The sequence below is a fragment of the Lissotriton vulgaris genome, chromosome 7 (assembly GCF_964263255.1).
Source record: "Lissotriton vulgaris chromosome 7, aLisVul1.2, whole genome shotgun sequence".
Taxonomy (NCBI): Eukaryota; Metazoa; Chordata; class Amphibia; order Caudata; family Salamandridae; genus Lissotriton; species Lissotriton vulgaris.
The window spans coordinates 256,916,829-256,939,773 of record NC_141695.1 but is presented as its reverse complement, the minus strand read 5'-3'; the positions used below and the strand labels follow the sequence as shown (position 1 = coordinate 256,939,773).

Genomic DNA, 22,945 nt, shown 5'->3' with positions numbered 1-22,945 from the left:
ATATCGTCCTAATAAACATAATTAGTTAATTTTAACCAGACAGAAGTTAAAAAAGCACACCAAACATAAAAAGTTGAAACATTTTAAAAGCTACACGTTAACTAGTAGAAGGAAGGCACAATTAGACAACTGCAAAAGGTTTACACTCTGAAATAAAACCAGTTCTAATCAAAGGCCATAGAGGAAGAAGGATTATTCATTTAATAGAGGGCAGGAGCAACTCATCGAATTTATGTATAAGAAGGGCTTCCAGTGTTATTTATACCAGACACGTACTTCCTCTGTAATTATTCATTATTATTCATGGGACTCATGAGTTAACAATTTAGTAAGATTCTTGTAATCGTTTCAAAAGCAGTAAACAAGCAGGTGCAATAGATGTTGAGTGAAAATACTGCATATGGAAACGAGCTTGTGTTCCCAAGATGTGGCCTTTACAAAGTGGTGGACAACATGATATCGGTTGCTACGTTGTGAATTTGTATCATACTTGAGGAAAGTAGACAAAAAGACAAGTGGTACTGAGATTCCAAATTGCCAGTCACAGTTAGAGTCTGTGACTGGTATCTCCATGCTCTTTTGTGCCTTCTGAAGTGGCCGTTCCAACCACACCTCGTCAGTTTCTGTGCCCCAATGCCAGGGTAATGCACACTTGCATACATTAATTCAGTTGGGATTTGCATCTGTGTGAACATAGGGGTACACAACTCTTTTCCACATTCGGTCACAGGATATAGAAGAGACCTTGAACTGGGAGGCTGAGTGACTTAAATCAGCTAAGCTTCTACAACAACTTTATTCTACATGATCTGGCTCAAGTTATTGGAATGGAAATGTACAAATGCTTAAATTCTTCGTTTACTTTCAGCAAAATACAAACGTTTGGAAAATTGAATTGTCAATGGTTGTAAAATGCCCAGACATGGGTCCCGTGCTCTCCATGCCACTGGAGTCAAGCTATCCTGGCTGATGAGTGGTGAAACCCCGAATCCGGTCCTAGGATGCTTGGTTCCAGTCCAGGGAGGGACCTGGCCTGGCAGTTCGGACTGGACTGTTCCCATTGGGCACAGGGTCAAGACTGATTTGCATATGGCTGGGTACAAACTGGAATGGCATGGCGAGCAAAAAAACGTTGGATTTAGGCAAAGATCTTTGTACTGGGGTTAATGTATGATATTGTTCTGCATTCTGTCCATCATTTGTTCTTTTTGCATTTGTCACCCGAGTGGTATGGGCATGAACAGGCGTGGGTCCCGTGCTCGTCATGCCACTGGAGTCAAGCTATCCTGGCTGATGAGGGGTGAAACCCTGAAACCGGTCCTAGGATGCTTGGTTCCAGTCCAGGGAGTACCTGGCCTGGCAGTTTGGGCTGGGCTGTTCCCACTGGGCACAGGGTCAAGACTGATTTTCATATGGCTGGGATCAAACTGGAATGGCATGGTGAGCAAAAAAACAAAGGATTTAGGCCCAGATCTCTGTACTAGGGTTAATGTATGATATTGTTCTGCATTCTCTCCATCAATTGTTCTTTTTTTGCAGCTCTGAGGTCAGAGCATCCCAGGACTTACCCTGGTGAGGCCACTTCTGGCCTGGGGGGTCTTCATACTCTGACAGGTGGACAGGAGATTGGAGACCGGTACCAGGCAGACTCTTGCACAACTCATGAGGAGTGTACTTCCCTTTGGGGGTTGGTGTACCTTCCGCGGAAGTCCTGGGTTGCCAGACACAAGTCTGGCCTAAAGGTACAGAACCTGGGTTGGAGGACCAGGTTCAGGGTGTCTCCCCTGACCTGGAGGAAGGGATGCCTGCTAACAGTACCCCCACCGGTTTGTCTTCTGGGGGTGCTGTTCCACGTTGGAGGGTACAGAGCCCTAGGGAGGAGGACCAGGTGTGGTAGAGACCACCTCATTCATGTGCCCAGCCTCAGGGTACAGGCCATGAACATGTAGACCAGTTGCAGGATAGCACCCCTGAACTGGTGGGAGAATTGGGCAGAACACCTGCCACAGGTGCCCTGACAATTCTGGAATCGGGGGGACTGATCCCATTGGGGATGCAGGGCCCAGGGGAGCGGGACAGGTTGTGGGAGAGCCCACCTCAGTCTCCTGTCTGGCCACAGGGTACAGACCCTGGCCAGGTGGTTCAGTGTCAGGATGTCATACCAGACTTGGCGGGAGGGAGAGTGGAGAAAGGATGCCTGGCACCTGGGTCTACCACCCCTTATTCTCTGATGCCACAGAGGTTAGAGAGGCCTGAAATGCATAAGGCCTGGCTCTCATCACTGACAGTTGTCAGTGGCCACTCTGGATTGCTGTCCTGGTGGACAGAGTTGCCCCTGGGATGGGGACAGGATTCACTTACCAGGGGTGGACTGGGCCGCACCACTGTGTTGGCTATGTGGGTACTGCCTGCCTGTTAGGACACAGCTGTGAGCAAAGTAAGTTTAGGCGCTGCACAGATGGGGTCCACAGGTGAAGAGAAGGGTTCCCCATGGGTCAGCTTAGTGGGCCCATCTAGTATGGATAGAGGGATCCAACGAGGTTCAGGGAGGTGTAGAACTGGAATAGACTCCTGCTGTTGCGGGCCAGGTTCCATGTACTATCGCTAAATTCACCAAGGAGCCTGAGGGGTATTATATACGCCAGGAAATCCCCCCACTCACTGAAGCAAAACACAATGATGACCTGGCCTAAATGCTAGAACAGAAATAAGTGGACCTAGTATCTATCAATGACCTCCACAACTTTGTGTGCTGCATGGGCAGTGGATCCTACACTGCCTTCCCCTATTGGTCCCTGTTCTTTTTATAAAAATGTTCCCTATTAGTGTAACCCAGTGTTAAGTGTGATGACTACAGTTCTAGTTAAACACGTGAGTGCCAGAAAGGTGTCAAAGGTACAAAAATAATGTGCAGTAGTACGGGGTGCCTCATGGAAGTAACACCATGGGAGTCCACAGGTTGGTTCTCTCTAGGGAACTCAGGTTCTCATAATCAGCACACCCGTACCATAAAGGAAAACAAAAAAGTAAAGACAAATAAATGGTGTAGTGCACATGTGGTGAGTGTACAGTGAAGCCAGTCGTGACTTTACTGGTTATAGGCACTGAAGTGTTACTTTAAGTGCTAAAAAAAACTGACTCCATAAAGTGGATCCTAACATTTAGGAACCACTTTATTCTTTAAAAATGAGCTATAACCAACACTGGCTTTTCACCTTTATTCTATGCCGTGGGTTTGCTCACATTAAAAGGACACTCTGTTGCCTCTTTTCATCATAGAGGTCCAACATGTTTCATTGCCTGATGATTTTGAAGCAATTTCTTCAGGGCATGGGTCAGTACCACCACTCTGCTTTCCTTTCACAAATAAATATATTCCTAGGGAACAAATGAAAAATACAGACAACACATAATTAGCAACACAAAGGCACAACTTCTGTGGATCAGATTGCTTCTCTGAACCAATGGCCTCTCGACCAACCCCCCCATAGTTACCGCTTTGGTGCTCAGTATGAGCATACCGGTGACCTCCTCTTTCCCTTTTTGTCAATGTAGCAATTATGCCCCCAGCTACTGTTGTTAGCCAGTGGGGAAAAATTTTTGAATTACCCTCGTGTATTGGTGTAAGTTTGCTAGCTCAACTATAACCTCAGCGCTGGGACGCCTACACGCTCTATGAATGCCAGAAAATACAAAAATTAAAAAATAACCTGCATTGGCACTACCCACTATTTGACGTCTATATTGCAAAACTTTCTGAGAGACTTTTTTTAAAAAACAGGCATATTTACATTCCACGGCATAGCCGATGTACTCTGCCCGTGACAGTCTCTACTCGTCTGTATAGTTAATATGTTTAAAACAATCGTTGCTTCCACACAGTGCCCCATCTACCTGCCGGACCTACAGTTGCCATATCAAGTCACAGTTGCAGCGAGTTAAAATTGCGGATAGTACAGAGCCCGTTGTCCCCAAAGTAACGATCTCAGAGCCTACTCGGCGTTGAGCCCCCTCGCCTCTCACTCCTTACCCGGGAAATGCTGGTGCAGGTACGTTACTCGTCCACACCCTCGGACTGAGTAACTACGTTATTTAAGGACGCCTCGGCGTGGGATTGATAGCGATCGACTCACCCTGCATAGCAAACATGGAAGGCCTGCCACCGTTTTCTGTTTACAAACGGTGGAGGTTTCCTGATTAGTCCAGGCTCCATCTTAGAACTATTTACCAATAACGTGTGTCCCTGTTTCATTTCAGGTCTTTGTTCTTGTGTGAAGTTATCTAGTCACCTAGGTGTCGGCAAATGCGGATGTATGTTGTAATTTTAAAACTATATATTTGGATTCACATTCCAAATCGTATTTTTAATTTTTTATTTCTTTAATTTTCTACTCTGTTGGAATTAACAGTACTCTAATAATGGTGCCTCTCCCAAGTGAACAGCAGGGAAACAGGAATTCATTGACTTATTAATCTTGGGTATCTTCATATTTGCAGTGTTCAAAATATGCCAATGTTTCCTGATTATCCCCCGTATTTTAGTTGACAATGGGTCAGTGGTGGAGACTACAGGTATACATTGGCTCGTGTCATGTTTGTTCCTTTCAAGGAGGGCCGATCTGGGGTTGTTAAGTGCTCTTTTCCTGGCCTATCTGATCACCCTAGGAGGGAAGGCCCTCTGTTCCAGTCTGGACGATAATTCTTCAGATTGTTCCACAAATCTTTCCACCTGGGAGCAATTCCTACGGTAGCACAGGAACTGCACCACCAGCAATTTATCACGAAGGGCACGAGGGTGGAATGCCTTGTAGTGAAGAAGAGAGTTTTTATCCGTGGGCTTCTGATAGACAGTCATTATTATCTTTTTGTCTTTTATGTAGATGTCCAAGTCCAGGCACACTGCCATGTTCTTGCTGTAGGTCCACGTGAATTTAAGACATGGATCCAAGTAATTCAGCCAGTTAAGGAACTTCATGAGATCGTCTTCTGAGCCACTCCAGATGCATAAAATATCATCAGTGAACCTCTTCCAGAGGCCAATGTTCGCATGGAAGAAGTTCATGGCATTTTGGACAAAATTGGCCTCAAATTGCCCCATATAGATGCAGGCAAGACTGGAGCAAAGGTCGCCCCCATCGAAGTGCCCAACACCGGTAGATATAATTGATCTTTCTATGCAAAAAAGTTCCTGGTCAGTGCTAACTCAGTGCACTGCAGTACGAATGTTCGGGGGGCATCATAGAACCATTCGCACTCCCCAGGGCCTGCGCTGCTGCCACATGCATGGCTTCCTGGGGGATGCTGGTGTATAATGATTTGACGTCGATTGTGTCCAGGAATTGCTGGTTTGGGTCACAATCCATGGTGTCCAAGATATTCAAAATATCCGTGGTGTCTTGGACAAATGAGGTTGTGAAATAACACATTCCCTTAGGAAAAAATCCAAAAATTGGGACAGCAGCTCAAGTAGTGATTGAATAACCGAAACTATAGGGTGCCCCAGTGGGGGCCTTTGTGCCTTATGAATTTTTGGCACCACATAGAAAGCTGGTACCCGCGGCATGGTGTTGATGAGAAAATCTGCTTCTTTGCTTGTGAGTCATTTTTTCTCCTTGGCTTCAGTCACCATCTTCACAATAAGGTCTTGTAGCTAAGAAGTAGGGTCACGTGATAGCAGGTGGTAGTTATGGCGGATCCCCAACAGTTTTGTTGGTTCTGCCTCGTAACCCCTAGGGTTCATTACCACCACGCTCCCCCCCTTGTCGGCGGGTTTGATGGTAATTGACCCATTGTCTTGTAGACTCTTTAAGGCTTCCTAATCTGTTTTCTTCATATTGGTATGTGCCTGGACAGAATGTGTTTGTTCCAATTGCTGGATATCTGCTAGAACTTTTTGCTCAAATACCAATACTTTTGGTCTCCCCATATTGTTAGTGGGGCAGAACTGGGATGGACGGTGAAGATTGGTGGAGAAAATGGATGGAGGTTCTAAATCTTTCCCTTCCAAAAACTTTTTAAGTTTGATCTTATGCACTAATCCATTCAGTTCATTCCTACATCTAAAGCTGTCATGTCTTGGCGTGGGGACAAACCCCAAACCCTTATTTAGCACATCAAGTTCCTCCGCTGTCAACTGATAGTCGGATAAATTGGCCACTATATTGTTGGACATAATATTGGGGTTCTGCCCCGGCTGCGTGTAATTCTGGGGGAGAAGGCCTGCCATGTTGGATTGATGTTGAGGTGGGCCCTGCCCCTTCCTCTGCCTCTTCTCGCGCCCCCTCCTCTCTGTTCGACTGGTCGTTGGTCTAAAAAAGAGCGGAACAAGGATCCCAACTCTTCGTTTGTTCTTTCTTGTGGGTTAAATCTCACCCTGTTCTGATTGGACGTGGACGGTTGATCGTTACCTTCGTCCTCCTCACTGCAAGTATTTTCAAAAGCCCAGTTGTTGGGTGCCCTTCTACCTTATCAACGTCCTCCTTGTTGTCCTTGGACCTGCTGAACCTCTACTGGGGCTGATTGATAGTGCTAGTCTTCAGTGTATGGAAAGGCCCACTCGTGGCTGTATCTATCTAGGTTGCGTTTCAATCCTTTTATTTTTTAATTGACCATGTATGTATTATACTCGCTCAGTTCACTTTGTATCCTGGCTAACTGTTCTTTAGCGTCACTGATGGTGGTATCAGCCTGGATTGCTTCCTCAATTTCTAATATTTCTTTGAGGAGTTCTCTGGTACACTTATTCGCCACGTAGCTCCAGTTTAGCCGGAACTTTTTATCTTCTAAGAAGATTTTGGGTTCAATGCGTACAAGAAGGCTGGCTGATGCTGCCCCTGTTCGTAAGTATTCGGTCATAAGAGCGCCATGTAATGCATTTCTAATTTGGCGTTTCCTTATATTAGAAAGCTTTTCCCATTCTTCTCCCATTCCTCTCTCCCCAAGCAGGGAAGCCCATCAAGGTATGGATTGGTCTACCATGGCTTTAGGCTACAAAGGGGTTGCGTTGGAAATGGCCCTTTTTGCAGGATAATCCCCAAATATTTTGCTTCTTCCTCCTATTTATTGCAGACATGCTGTTGTTGGTTTTAGGACTTACGGCACATTACCACTGCTGATCAGTGCTAAATTGCATATGCTCTCTCTGTAAATTGTGTTATGAATTGTGTTTCCATGATAGGCATATCTAATTTACTTGTCAGTCCCTAATAAAGTGCACTGAGCATGCCAGGGCCTGTAAATCCAATGCAACTAGTGGACCTGCAGCACTGATTGCGCCACCCACATGAGTAGCCCTGAAAAGGTAACTCAGACCTGCCACTGTAACTGTCATGTCCACTTGGCAAGTGTACCCACTTGCCAGGCCCTAACTTTCCCATTTCTTACCTGTTAGTCACCCCTAAGATAGACCCAATGCACCCATGTGGGAAGGTTGCAGTGTATATGAAAGGTAAGACATGCCCTGGTGTGTGTGGCAGGACCCAATAGTGAACAGCTGCCAATTTCGTTTTTCACTATTGAAAGGGTATCTGGCCCATAGTAAAGCATTGGAATTAATTTATAACCTCATATAAATATACCTTCTCATTGGGACCAACTCAGAATCTAAAGTTGCATCTTTTAGTAAAGGTGATTTGTTATGTTTTGTGTGTGAAAATACCACTTTTAGAAAGTAGGTATTTTCTTGCCTAGGAATCCTGTGTGCCTCTGCTAGGATGCGTATTGACTGTTTGGCTTTGGAGTGACAGGAGTTGGGGAGGTGCATTCTCTCAGACGGCCACCGGGGGGGGAGGGTTGTTGTGTGTCCTGCCTTTCCTGAATGAGTTAGGGCTGGGCTGAATAGATCTGGGCTGCATTTAGATTGGTGGGAGGAGATTTCCCTTGCACCTGAATAGGCCCTGTCTGCCTTGGACAATGCTGTGTCCACCTCCTGTCAGGTAGCTGCACCAGAGTGGACAGAACTGGTATGGGCTGGGTACAGATACTCTCTGACTTCAGAGGGCAAAGGATTTGGTGGTATAAATATTGGGGCCCAAATCCCTAAACTTTAGGACTGTTTTGGACCAAGAAGACTGCCAAGAAGAAGAGCTGGAGAAGCTGTGAGGAGGAACTACCACTTTGCTGAGTGCTTTGCTGTGTGGGCCTGCAGTGAATGCTTCTGTCTTGGGAAGTGAAATGACTGGACTGATCTTTTTGCAGTCTACTTTGTGAGTTTCTCCAAGGGCTTGAGGTAGAACTTGCCCCCTGTTCAAGAAGTCTCAGGAACAGTAAAGACTTCAAGTTCTTCTACCCTCAGCACTGGTGCCTGTGTGTTTTGTGCTGCAACAGAAGATGAAGCAACCCAACACCATCTACAATGCCACTGTCGACTCCGTGTCCTGAAGGCATCTCAGAGTGCACTGCTGCAATGTTGCACCATGACCCTGATCTCATCCACAACGCCTGCTGATGCCGCCACCAAGCCCCTGCTAGCACAGCGACCTGTGGCACCACACTCCACATCGCCTCGCTTCCTGACGCCTCATTTGTACCCCAATGACGCAGCTCCATACTGAAATCGCCGCTGCTGCTTGCACCCTGGTTTGAGGCACCGCTTGTAAAGCTACACAATGCACCACCCTCATACCGCACCGCAGCCTTGGCCTGCCGATGCCAGTGCCTTCGACTCCAGTTCGTCAGCCGGGGACAGCGATTCAGCAAGGATGACGCCTCTGCCTGCACTGTGACCTGCCAGCACCGCGACGAGCACCGCATCACTTCGCACTGCGACTCTGGTCTGACAGATGCCATCTGACGCCGCCACCAAGTCGCTGCTCGCACTGCGACCTGAGGGCATAGTATGCCGCACTGCTGCTCTTCGCACCGCAGCACCCAGTGTTCCTGACATCAACTGCAAGGAGTTCAATCTGCAACGCATGTGACTTCGAGGGCCCGACAACTCCTGCACTGACCTCTGGAACTGACACCTGTTGACACCGTCTTTTCAGAAGCTCAACAAGAGGTCGCCGATGCCCTGTATTTCCAAAAGGTACTGTTTTGCGGGTCTTACTGACACCGTAGCTGGCCTGCGATGCAGCGGTCAGCTAGAACTGATTTGTTTATTCATGATGCCGTGATAGCCCCAGATTGAGCTATCGACTTCAAGGAACTGTAGTTCAAGGTTATTTTGATGACTGAAGATTTCAAGTACTGTATTGTGGATTTCTATCATTTTTGGTCTTGTCTTGAGTATATAAAAATATTGGATATTTTTCTAAACTGGTGTAGTGTCCTTTTTGTAGTGCTTACTGTATTACTGTTGGTAATGTGCAAATGCTTTACACACTACCTCTAGAATTAGCCTGACTGCTGGTGCCAAGCTACCAAGGGGGTAAGGAGGTGTATTTTAGGAGTGTAACTCCCTTATCCTGACTAGGAAGAAGGGTCCCTATTTGGACCAAGGTACTTCCTCTTCCAACTAGGGACCCCATTTCTAACAATATTTAAAAGACAAAGTGACTTAAGAAAGTCGTATTAAAAGTAATGACATTTACCTATCACAAAGCCCAATTGACAAATTAGTTGACTAATACCAAAGGCACATCTGCCACGCTTTGTAGATTCTTCAACTTGGAAGCCAAATACTAATACTAATAGTTGTAAAGAACTATGACAGTCTCAAAAAAGTATTTACAGCCAACCCGGCCTATGTAGGCACTGTAAATAAAGAGATTGTATCACATTAAAGAATCATGAAGTCTGCTATTGTTGATCATGTAATCCGAATATACCAAGCCTGACATTTATTAGGCCCCCTGTGTTAAAAAGTAAACAATAAGGGAATATAGACGAGTGAGAGTCAAAACAGCAAAGACCACACATATACCCATTTAAACCTTGCCACATAGTTCCATAACCACAAACTGACAATATGTATAATTCAATTACATTTAAATCATACACACAAACAAGCCCCCTTTCTCTGTGAAAACAGGTGTGAGGACAGGCTTTTCCAAACTGCTAACAATCGTACATTGGCTTATTGCACCTGCTCATGCTCACCCAAATAGAATGTAGATCAGATATTAGGACTTGGCAGGTCCTGGTCAAAGATTACTTTCCGACATTGAAAAACTTCAGGAGAAAAAGGTGGTCATCGACAAATTGGCAGGGCAACCTGCAGGCTGGATGCAATACAGAGTACAGTAATGGTTGGTTGCTAAAAAGAGGAGGGTCCTGGTATGGTCATTGACAAAGGGGAGAAATCTCCAGCTGGGAAATGTCAGGTATCCGTGCCCAGGAAGGTATGAATGTCGATCCAATTTGCTCTTGGTGAAGCCCTCTATATTGACACTTAGAAAAGAGGGGGGTCCAAAGGACCCCCCCCTGCACCCCTGAAATGTATTTTAAAGTGCATGTTTCACACACACATGTCCTAAGGACATGTGTGTCTGTAACATGACACTTTTCAAAATGCATTTTTGTGCTTTTTGAAACAATTTCGCAAATTAACACGAGGGTCAACCTCGTGTTAATTTGCACTTCCTATTTCAAAATTCGCATTTTTTTTAAAATGATGCATTGCATTTAAGGCATCACACAAATGCGATTCCTTAAATGCATTCTCATTTTTAGGAAATGCAAAAAAAAAACGATTTTGGAAAAAATGTTTCATGCATCCCAAAAACGTATTTAGGAAGCGCAAACTGACGAATTTACCGATTCGCACTGTTTGCACTTCCTAAATAGGTTGATGCATGTGCCCCCACATTCTGTCTGCAGATCAACTTAGTATCTTCATACTTGACCTTCCAGTCTCCCACCCGCATCCATCCGAGGGTGGCTGCCAGGAGAATTTATTTGAACCATAGTTAACTGTCCTCTTGGCTGATCTGGCAATACAAGACCTCTCTGTACAACGACTTATTTCTTCTTTTGCTGCCTTAGGCGGTTCTGTGTCCACCACCGCTCCCCTCGGCCGCCATCCGCTGTTTACCACTGGAGGTCGGCAGTGTAGTTGGCAGTCACCGCTCCGGCTCTTCAGGAAATCAGCTTCTTGCTGTGCACCCTCTGGGGGGGGCTTGTCTCCGGTTCTCAGCCGCTGCATCATCTGGGTTTTTGTGGGCCTCTTGCGTGATAGCCCCCAGCCATGCTGATCCATGACCGCCACATAGATCCTCTCCTTACCCTGTGCCCACTGACACTCAGCCTCGCAGCTGGGCTTCCACGTCACTTCAGAGATCCAGATGCTTCTTTGTCAATGCCCCCACTACTACAGAGTACGGGACAGTGCCAGACAAGTTTAGGTTGCTTCTCCAGCAGTGCTGTGTCATGACTTTATTATGTGCTCGCCACAGAGCCCTCATGGATTAGATCCACTCGGCCATCTTGGTTGGCCATGCCCCTCCTTTAGACTATTTAAGTGTTTTTGTTTGTGTTTGCTAAATGTCTATGCATCACAACATTTTGACTCTTTTGTTAACCATATACTTAATATGAGAACACCATAATTGGAGTTCAAGTTCAAGTTCGGGCATTTATATAGCGCACTACTCACCCAGAGGGTCTCAAGGCGCTAGAGGGAGGGGTTCATTATTTGTCGAATAGCCAGGTTTTCAGTTCTTTTCTGAAGGAGATGTGGTTCTGAGTAAGGCGGAGGTGGGTGGGGAGTGAGTTCCAGGTCTTAGCAGCCAGGAAGGAGAAGGATCTGCCACCCATGGTGGATTTTCGGATGCGAGGGACTGCGGCGAGGGCTTGATTGGATGATCTTAATTGGCGGGTGGGTTTGTAGAAGGACAGTCGAGTGTTGAGGCATTCGGGTCCTAGATTATGAAGGGCCTTGTGTGCGTGGGTGAGAAGGCGGAAAGTAATTCTTTTGCTGACGGGAAGCCAGTGGAGGTCTTTTAGATGTCCGGTGATGTGATCTTGGCGCTGGATGTCTAATACGAGTCTCGCTGACGCGTTTTGGATGCGCTGGAGTTTTTTCTGTAATTTTGTTGTAATTCTGGCGTAAAGTGTGTTGCCATAATCCAGACGACTCGTGACCAGTGCATGGGTGACATTCTTTCTTGTCTCGAGGGGGATCCAGCGGAAGATCTTTTTGAGAATGCGAAGGACGTTGAAGCAGGAGGACGAGACGGCGTTGACTTGTCTAGACATTGAGAGAGAGGAGTCTAGAATGAAGCCAAGGTTACGTGCATGGTCTGTGGGTGAGGGTGCTGTGCCCAGAGCGGAAGGCCACCAAGAGTCGTCCCAAGCTGAGGGGGATGATCCTAGGATGAGCACCTCCGTTTTGTCTGAGTTGAGTTTTAGGAGGCTCTGTTTCATCCAATCGGCTACTTCTTTCATGCCTTCGTGAAGATTGGTTTTGGCGGTGTTGGGGTCTTTGGTGAGGGAAAGGATTAGCTGGGTGTCGTCGGCATAAGAGATGATGTTGAGGTTGTGTTGACGCGCGACAGAGTGAGTGGACTCATGTAGACGTTGAAGAGGGTGGGACTGAGTGAGGATCCTTGAGGTACGCCGCAGATGACTTTGGTGGCCTTTGAGTAGAATGGGGGGAAGTCGGACTCTCTGAGTTCTCCCGGCTAGGAACGAGGTGATCCAGTCCAAGGCTTTTCCTTGTATGCCGATGTTGCTGAGGCGTTGTATAAGGGTGCTGTGGCAGACTGTGTCGAAAGCGGCGGAGAGGTCGAGTAGGATGAGGGCCACTGTTTCTCCGTTGTCCAGGAGTGCTCGGATGTCGTCGGTCGCTGCAATGAGGGCAGTTTCGGTGCTATGTTTGGCTCGAAATCCGGATTGAGATGGATCAAGGGAGTTGTTGGATTCAAGGAAGGCGGCGAGCTGGCTGTTGACGGCTTTCTCGATGACTTTGGCCGGGAAAGGGAGGAGGGATATGGGTCGGTAGTTTTTCAGTTCTGAGGGGTCTGCTGTGGGTTTTTTCAGAAGGGCACTGAGTTCGGCGTGTTTCCAGATTTCTGGGAAGGTGGCAGAGTTGAAAGAGCAGTTGATGACATCGCGGAGTTGGGGTGCGATGATGGAGTCAGCTTTGTTGAAGATGTGGTGGGGACAAGGGTCAGAAGGCGAGCCAGAGTGGATAGAGTTCATGAGGCGAATGGTGTCTTCAGTGGTTATTGGGTTCCAGGCACTGAGGTTGTTAGTTGGAGGAGTGGAATCTGAAGGGGGTGGGGCGGGTTGATCACTGGGAGTATTCTTGAAGCTGTTGTGGATGTCGGCAATTTTGCTGTAGAAGAAGGAGGATAGCGCGTTGCAGAGGTCTTGGGAGGGAGTGATGTTGTTGGATGCTGCGGTGGGGTTAGTGAGTTCTTTGACGATATTGAAGAGTTCCTTGCTGTTATGAGAATTGTTGTCGAGACGGTCCTTGAATGCTGATTTCTTGGCTGGTTGAATCAGTTGGTGGTGTTTGCGGGTGGCTGACTTGAGGGAGGCCATGTTGTCTGAGGTTGGGTTTTTTCTCCAATTCTTTTCCATGGTGCGGCATAGCTTCTTGGATTTTTTAAGTTCATCATTGAACCAGGGAGCCTTTTTGCTGGTTGATTTCAACTGGTGCTTTTTCAGGGGTGCTAATTCGTCCACACTGTGGGTAATCCATTGCCTGAGGTTGGTGGCCGCTTGGTCTGGGTCCATTGAGAGGGTGGGAGGGTTATGGTTGAGTGATGTGAGGAGTTGGTCGGTGGTGATTTTGTTCCAGTTTCTCCGGGGAATGGGTTGTGGACGGTTGTGGGTCAGGGTGGTTATGTAGCTGAAGTGGACACAGCTGTGATCCGTCCAGTGTAGAGCTGTAGTGCGATCAAAGGAGATGTGCTTGCTGGAGGTGGAGATGGGGTTGAGCGTATGTCCGGCTATATGGGTGGGGGTGTCAACAAGTTGTTTGAGTCCGAGGTTGGCCAGGTTGTCCAGAAGGGTGGTGGGATTGCTGTCGAGTATGTTTTCAAGGTGGTAGTTGAGGTCTCCTAGAAGAATGTAGTTCTCGGAGGCGAGGGCGTGCGGGCTGACGAAGTCTGTGATGTCGTCGCTGAATTGAGTGCGGGTGCCTGGGGGCCTGTAAATGAGGGTGCCTTTAAGGGTGGTCCTGGGGTCGGTGTGGATCTGGAAGTGGAGGTGTTCGACGGATGTAAGATTGTCGTCGGAACTGGTTGTAATTTTGATGGTGTTTCTGTGGACGATGGCGATGCCTCCTCCAGTTTGATTGGTGCGGTCTTTTCGAATGATCTTGTAAGTGTCCGGTATGGCTATGGCGATGTCGGGAGCAGAAGATGCGTTCATCCATGTTTCAGTAAGGAAGGCAATGTCAGGTGACGCAGTGCCGATTAGGTCCCAGAGTTCTGTTGCATGTCTGTGGACCGAGCAGGTGTTCAGTAGGATGCATTTCAGGCGGTTGGGTTCGGAGATGTGTGTGGAGGAAGTGGGTTTGGTGAGGGTCCTGAAGCAGTTGAACTTGCAGGAGAGGCAGGGGAATGGGCCATGGGTACCTCCTGGGGAGGCTTCGCAGCATTGTGGTGTGCGTCCGGGGTTGAGAGCGAGGAGAGTAGCGGCATCATAAGTGGGTCTAGTGGGTTGGGAGTGGCGGGGACCAGGGTGTCTGGCGCTGGGCGCGGTCCAGGCGCGGACGGGCGTAGACGGGCTTACCTTTGGCGCACCTTCGGCGCGGCCGAAGCGCGTGGTCGCTGCGCGTTGGGACATCCGTCTTAAATGGTTAGTGGAGGGGGTGGAGGGTGGGAGGGGCAGCAGGGAGGCGGTAGCGGGGAGGAGGGGCGGGCCAGGGGAAAACCTCAACAACAAAATGGAGGGTCAAAGGGAAAGGGAGACAGGGGCAGCAAATGTCCAATGGCACCAAGTGTGCAGCTAATGAATCAACATGCAAATAAAGCCTCAGCAATGTCGCGCTGTAAAGCAGGGCAGAGAGTGCGGCACTACGTATTAAAAACGCTCAATGTGATGAAAAGAATGCTCCTAAGGTGAAGCTACGATCACAGGCAAAAAGCGCTAGCAATTACAGTTATCACAGTAAACGATACCAAATCCGGTAGGGAGTGCGTTTCAGCAGAGTGCGATTGCGAGTAGCAGCGCCAAGAGGTTGTAGAGTCCGGGAGCGTGGGGGAGCGACCGTTCTGGAGTGGGTCCGGACGGTCACAGTTTGGCCGGGGAGGTGGTGAGCCCTCTATTCGTGGGTGGGAGGGGCAGCAGGGAGGCGGTAGCGGGGAGGAGGGGTGGGCCAGGGGAAAACCTCAACAACAAAATGGAGGGTCAAAGGGAAAGGGAGACAGGGGCAGCAAATGTCCAATGGCACCGAGTGTGCAGCTAATGTATCAACATGCAAATAAAGCCTCAGCAATGTCGCGCTGTAAAGCAGGGCAGAGAGTGCGGCACTACGTATTAAAAACGCTCAATGTGATGAAAAGAATGCTCCTAGGTGAAGCTACGATCACAGGCAAAAAGCGCTAGCAATTACAGTTATCACAGTAAACGATACCAAATCCGGTAGGGAGTGCGTTTCAGCAGAGTGCGATTGCGAGTAGCAGCGCCAAGAGGTTGTAGAGTCCGGGAGCGTGGGGGAGCGACCGTTCTGGAGTGGGTCCGGACGGATTTGGGATGTTCTATATGACATATACTGATTGTATGATAAAATAAACATAAATATTAAGAAACCCCCATATGATGTCACTCTTGTGGTTATTTTCTACAGTCGTTTTATTGACGACATCCTTATAATCTGGAATGGTAATGTAAAGGACCTTGAGGCTTACCATGCTTACCTCACTAACAACAGATTCAATATCAAGCTGACAATTAAATATAACAGTAGGGAAATTGAGTTCCTTGACCCGAGGCTGTATGTGAAACAAGGGAGCATTCACAGTGACATTTAATAAAAAAAACGTCATGCAATAGTGTTTTGCACGTGCCGAGTGCCCATCCGTCCCCAATCGACCATCAATGCCATCCCATTTGGTGCGATGGTAAGTGCACGAAGAAACTGTAGCGAAGATGAGCACTTCATTTGTAATTTGAATGACATCAAAAGTGACTTTAAAGAATGTGGATATAACAGCCAGTGCCTTGAAAAAGCTGAGACAAGGGCGCAGAGACTGGATAGAAAACTGACTCTAACTGGCAACCAAGGACAATCTAAAAAAAGGAATGGTAAGATCAAAACGAACGAAGATGTATCATTCAATACCCAATACAAATTGTATAGAAGTAATATTTTTAACATACTGCAAAAAAACTGGCACATTTTAAGTTCAAATACCATTTCATCAACAATAATCCTGAAGAAACCAAAGGTCATATACCATAGGGGTAATACTATTAAACAGGAATTGGGCCCAAGTTATGGAAAAAAGGGGGCACCAAGTAGCAACATGGCTGCCGACTAAACCTAATGCTTTTTACACCAGTGCAAATTGCTCCATCTGCCATTTTGGCAGAAATAGATTTACTAAGTTCAAGTACAATACAGCCAAAACTTACCACATTATGTCATTTATTAACTGCAATATAATGCATACGATATATGTGGTTGAATGTGTATGCAATAAGGTATGTGTAGGAAGCAGCATATGATGCATGAAAACAAGAATACAAGAGAATGTACAGGCTATTAAATAATGCGATGATATCCCATTGCTATGCACATCTAACAGGAACACCCAGAAAAGAGTGAGATGTGGTTCCATACAATTGAGCAGATTGACAAATATGAAAGAGGTGGAAATAGAGAACTGTTTTTACACCAGGCAGAGACAAGATGGATATGCCATTAGAGATCGGTCCATCTGGGTCTCACCAGCAATTCGGAGCTTCACTACTTTCTGTAAATTAGGGTTGCTCTGATATCTTGAATACACATTCCGAATCACCTGCTACTGAGATTATGTGGGTATTTCTACTGTATATAGACCTGGTTTTACATCAGTTGATGGCCATCATTTATGGCCACTTATGCTGCGGTTCCAATATCCCTGAATCATGTGTTATTGAGATCATGTGGATATTACCACTGTGTACTTGGTTGACTACACATTGGTGAGTGGCCATTACTTTACATGATATGGTAATTTAGGTTGAATTTATAATATTTTTTCACCATATGTGATGAGATGATTGGGAGAGCTGTGACAATTGTATATATGTGACTGCGTGAACCTCATTATAACTGTACCACCTCACATGTATATGTCTATTGCTAGTGCAATCTGTACGAAATTGCATTGTATAAGAATGTTACAGTGACTGCCACTTAAATGCTAGCCTGTGCAGATTCGAATAATTATGTACATACCTACAGAGATAATATGCAATATCCTTTAAGATTTTTAATCTTAGTTAACAGTCTAATCCACTTGGTAAATATATTTGTGGTACAATGCAACATTTTTGTGAAAACATCATTAGAGATGGCCGCCATGCAAGTGGTCTGCTGTCCATTGTTAGTGCAATTCACAAGAAAATGCACTGTATAAGTAAGCTACAGAGTTGATCACAATGGAACCCGACTCTGTGTAGATAAGTAACATCTTTAGTATTTTAATCTTTGTTAACACTTACTAGGCAAATACATTAGGTGCACTAATGTAAATTCATATTATATGATTTTATTGCAAAAACATTGGCTAAAGATGGCCACCACACAAGTGGTCCGCTTTTATGTATGGTACATGTGTGGCAGACTTGGTTAAGTTGAAAAGCAGGAGAATGGAGTGGTGTCTGTTTGATATTTCCAGAGATTATTCGGAGGCGGGTGGGTTGTCTCCTTGACCGCTTTCTCATGGCTGAGTCTTTCATGAGTAAATAGCTGCACTTTGCAAGGACTCTATCATACAATGCACTCTAGTCGACATAGGGTGTACTTAATGTAGCATAATATTATCTGTTTTCTTACCATGTTATTTGAGCAACAGGGAATTTTAATACAATCTAAAAGGAGACAATAATAGTTTATTCATGTGTGCACTGCAACACATATTTTAACATAGTGGCACTTTTTTAAGATTGAGAATAGTGTCTCCACATGAACATAGATGGACGGGACAAAAAAGAGTTCATTCTACTGCAGTATGCATGTTGAATGCATGTGGTTTTTCTTTAAAAAGCATGTGGAATGAACATATTCTGTTTTACATGAATGTCATGGACAAATTGAACATAACCAAATGATGAACTATATTTTAAAAGATTTAATAACAATCATCCAATGTTGCGGGTACTGCAATGCATACTCTAAGATAGCGATGCTTCTGAATGCCAACTAGCAGCATCTATGCTGAAGGTGTTTCCTTCATGCATTTGTAGCAAATGTATTATTGTCCAGCAGTGTATTAAAATTGCCATACCTGTTCACAGTTTCATAAGGTTGAAGTCTTTAGCGCTACAAAGTTGCAGGCTTTAGTTGAAAACAATCTCTATAAAATATGCTGATTTTGTCCAATTATCCCAACAGCAATGGGTATTAGGCCACAATATATAGACCAGGTTTATAAGGGTACCACTGTAAAAGGAACATGATACCATAAATTGTGTCGCTGTTGAATAAAACAGGTTATTGTTATCCTATGTGTAGCCGTTGGTGAGACTGGTTGGGGTCTGCATAAAGACTACATAGGTTGATTTACTCTGAATTCTAACATATTATCTTGAGGTAAAATTATTTAAAAAAAAAAAGATTTTTTGGATGCCTAATTTGAATGGTCCTTTATAATTTATGTTTATTTGTCAATGAATGTCTCTACTAATGCCAGTTTTGAAGACAGTCTATTTTGTGCGTTATCTTTTGTGGACATGGTTTAGCTTGATATGTGAGCTCCATTATATAAGTAGTTTGTTCTGATTATAAATCACGTTCTCTTACATGCAGCCCAACGTTGGCCCGAAAAACTGGAATAAGAATATAGTTTGCTCCGGAATTTGTTAAATAACCCTACCCTTCAAGCAGGTATGCTAGCTAGCCATTTAGTTTACTGGTATAAGCAGTGTAAGGAGCATAAGTTATCAAAATTGGAAAGATATGTCTACTTTACTCCTTTGGTTTGTTATTTGTCATCAGCCTTTTTGTTGACAAATACGCTGGCAGTCAATGTATAATTGAAGACTGGCATTGCTATGCATTTTATTAATTTAGATGTGCAATATTTGCTTGAGAGGGAAATCCCCTTGATTTGCACATTTATAATCAGCGTGGTTTAACAGAATATAACGAAATCTCATGCAACTAAAAGCTCATTGCCATGCTGATAATACTTTATGTGGTAATATGTGGTGTTGTATATAATGTTTTGTGAATATATAAAACTGTATAAAGTAATTAGTAGAGGTGTAATGTTTTTATGAAAGCTGTACATTTTATTGTGATTTTAAATGTACATATGTTATCTATGTTTTGTAGCCTTGAAAAAGTCCTAAGGTGGGATGAAATGCGTTGGCTACATTGTGAAGAATAAAAGAATAAAGGATTATCAAATAAATTCTACCACATATTTTTACTTTAAGAGATCAATGATCTCAGTAAATTGATTTGTATCTGGAAATATGTGTGTGCTGATCATCTTTTGGCAATTGTTTATGTGAATGTATTCATATTGAGAAATTAGTATTTTTTTTTTCATTTTATTTAATTATATTTAATTTTATAGAGCGCACAGCTACCTGGAGGTTTCCCGGCGCTAAACCAGCAAGGAAGGTGTACAGTCGCATAGATTATTGATCGAATAGCCAAGTCTTTACATCTCTTCGGAACTTTAGATAATTGAGTTCAATCCGAATAGACAGAGGGAGAGAGTTCCACAGGGATGATGCCAGAAAAGCAAAAGATCGACCACCCATTCTGGCTCTCTTCGTCCTAGGGATCTGAAGTTTATGTTGATTGGATGAACGAAGAGTGCAGGAGGGAAGGTACGGATGAATTAGAGATCTCAAATACTGAGGGGCCTTGCCAGTATTGATTTTATGTATAAGACACAGAGCCTTGAATTTACAGCGACTGTCAATGCATAGCCAATGGAGGCTACGACGGTGCAGAGATGTGGAGGACTTGTGAGGTAATTTACACAATAGACGAACTGCCATGTTCTGGACTGTTTGTAATTTACGGATTACCTCTTTGCCCGCTCCCAGAAAGAGAACATTACCATAGTCCAGGCGAGATGTTATTAACGCCTGGACTACGGTTTTCTGGGTGTCCCAAGGAAGCATCCAGGTGATTTTCTTCAACCATTTGAGGATGGTTATACAAATGGAAGAGACTCTCACAGCATGTTGTCTCATGGACAACTGGTCATCAAATATTATCCCCAGGTTACGAGCTGTTTTCGAAGGGTTAGGAGGGATGCCATTTGAACAGGCCAGTGGGAGGGTCCCCATAAGGCAGGATTGTTGCCAAATAGGAGAAGTTCAGTTTTCCCTCCGTTCAATTTTAGCTTGTTGTCATGCATCCAGGAGGCAATATTGTTGAGACCATGACAGAGGGAGGATGTTGTGGAGTGATGATTGGTGGAGAGAGAGAAAAGGATCTGTGTATCATCTGCATATGAATATATGGAGAGCCCCGCTTGCTCCGCAATAGCAGCCAAGGTTCTGACATATAAATTAAAGAGGAGGGGGCTCAAGATGGAACCTTGTGGAACACCATATGCAGATGTATGAATTTTGGACGCAGAGGTAGCCGAGAAGACTTGAAACGTCCGATCGGACAAGAAGCTGATGAGCCATCCAAGGGCGGACTGAGTAATGCCAGACCTCTTTAGATGTTAACCAGAATGGGGTGGGAGACCGTATCAAATGCGGCACTTAAATCTAATAGAATAAGTGCCACGGTCTCTGTCCACCAGATGACGAATGGTTTCAGAGACTCCCAGAGTGGATTCCGTAGAAAAGCCAGAATGAAAACCAGATTGTGAAGGATGTAAAATGTTATGAGATTCAATGTAGCTGGTAAGTTGTTTATTTATATGCTTTTCCAGAATCTTAGAGTAGACTGGAAGAAGCGAAATTGGACGGAAGTTGGCGGTGTTATTTGGATCAGCATTGGCCTTTTTCAGCAACGGTATGACCATTGCATGTTTCCATGAGTTGGGGACCTTGGCCTCCCTGAGTGATGTATTCAGTAATTCCATGATGAGCTTTAAAGAAGAGGAGTCTAGGGTGAGCAGAATTTGAGGTGGGAAGGGATCCAGAGGGGAACCGGATTTGATACTTTTAACTATGTCATGTAATGTGGAAGGGGTCAAGGGGTCCCAGGCAGAAATCTCCCCCACTGCCGACTGAAGGACACATTAGGTAGTAGATGTGGTAGGTTCAGAGACTACGGGAACGATAGAGGGGCCAAAGTCAGCATATATACTCTCGATTTTAGAAACAAAAAAATCTGCTAAGGAATCACATTGTGCTTTATCTAGGCATGGGGCCTTGGGTTGACTAGTGGCACCAGAAACTTCCTGCGCTACCTTAAACAAGGCTTTAGGACGATTTTGAGCATTTAAGATAGATGAATTAACATATTCAGTTCTGGCTGTCTTGCAGAGGGTATGGTATTTTGTTAGAGCAGCTTTATATTGTAGTTTAACATGTGGATCATACTCAGAGCGCCACTTCCGCTTGAGATGTTTACAGCTGTTTTTTTCTTTTTTTAGATGGTCATTGAACCATGACGCAGGGGGGTGATGTATATTAAATGTTTGCTTTCGAAGTGGAAGACAAATGTCAGCAGCAGAGGTAAGCCAGCGGTGAATAACGTCCACTTGATCAGTGCTACTGACCTCAGTAAGGGGCATAGAGTCTGACAAAACAGAATTAAATTTATTGGAGTCCAATTTCTTCCAATTGCGGGTCATTCTGGGTTTAGGAGCAGTTGCAAGGTGGTTGGGCGACTGGTCAAACGAAATAGAAAATTCTACCACAAAGTGGTCAGACCACGGGACAGGTAAGGGGGGCTTGCATGAATATGCATCCAGATTAGATAAAATTGGGTCGAGCAGATTACCCGCCTTATGAGTGGGGCCTGAGTTGTGTAGGGTAATATTCATGGCTGCTAGATCAGACAGTAAATTAGTACTGATAGGGCAGGTTGTATCATTAAAATTAATGTTAAGATCACCGACAATAAGAAAGTTAGTCGCCGACAATAGTAGAGGAGCTAAACACCTCCCATTTACAAGAGAGTGTTCTTTTAAAAATGATGGCTATTCCCCCCCTCCTTACCCTTTCTGTTACTACCCGTGTAGGTGTAATTATCTGGAAGGGCGGCTGCAATATCAGGACTAGAGTGGTCCGTCAGCCAAGTCTCCGTGAGGAATAAGGCACCAGGCTGGGAGGAACACAGAAGATCAAAAACGTCTCTGCTGTGTTTTGGGAGGGACCTGCAGTTTAACCCTTTCGATGCTGATGACGAGCTCAGCTCGTCATGATGCACGGTTGAGCTGTGCTGATGACGAGCTGAGCTCGTCATGAATAAAGTAAAATATAAATTTCCAGCACAGGACGGGAAAACTGCTAGCAGCCAAGGTGTTAAACTGATGAAGTTAAATGTATGTGAGGGGAATTTCTGAATCGATTTGCATAAAAAATTAGATGCTGAGATGTCTAGTGTTGAGGGAAGCGCAGAGAGGAACAGTGAACAATCCGGGCAGGTCAGGGGAGTATGCAGTGGGCACAGAGGAGTGTCAAATGAGCATTGGGGTGGCCTGAAGGACAGGAGAGTATTTTTAGAGTAAGTTAGCCTTGAAATTGGGCGCGTCGAGGCATAAGGACTGGCCCTGGGCTGCGTACAGTCGCGGTATAACAAGTGCGGTATGGTGCCCAAGGCCACCTTCTAAATTATTTATTTTCTAAGTTTGGTTGCAACCACCAAACATCTTATTTCATGTTCGCGATCTTATAAACCTATTTTTAAATTAATTTGTAGTTTTCAGTCTTGCATTGCTGGAAATAGCAAATTTCATGCTTTAAAAGCTATGTC

The 22,945-nt window shown here is 45.2% G+C and overlaps 1 protein-coding gene across 2 annotated transcripts in view; it reads right to left on the bottom strand.

Annotated features, from left to right (window-relative positions):
• LOC147701324 (putative methyltransferase DDB_G0268948) overlaps positions 1-22,945 on the bottom strand; it is a 349,449-nt gene that overhangs the window by 102,329 nt on the left and 224,175 nt on the right. The gene's annotated exons all lie outside the window — the stretch shown is intronic.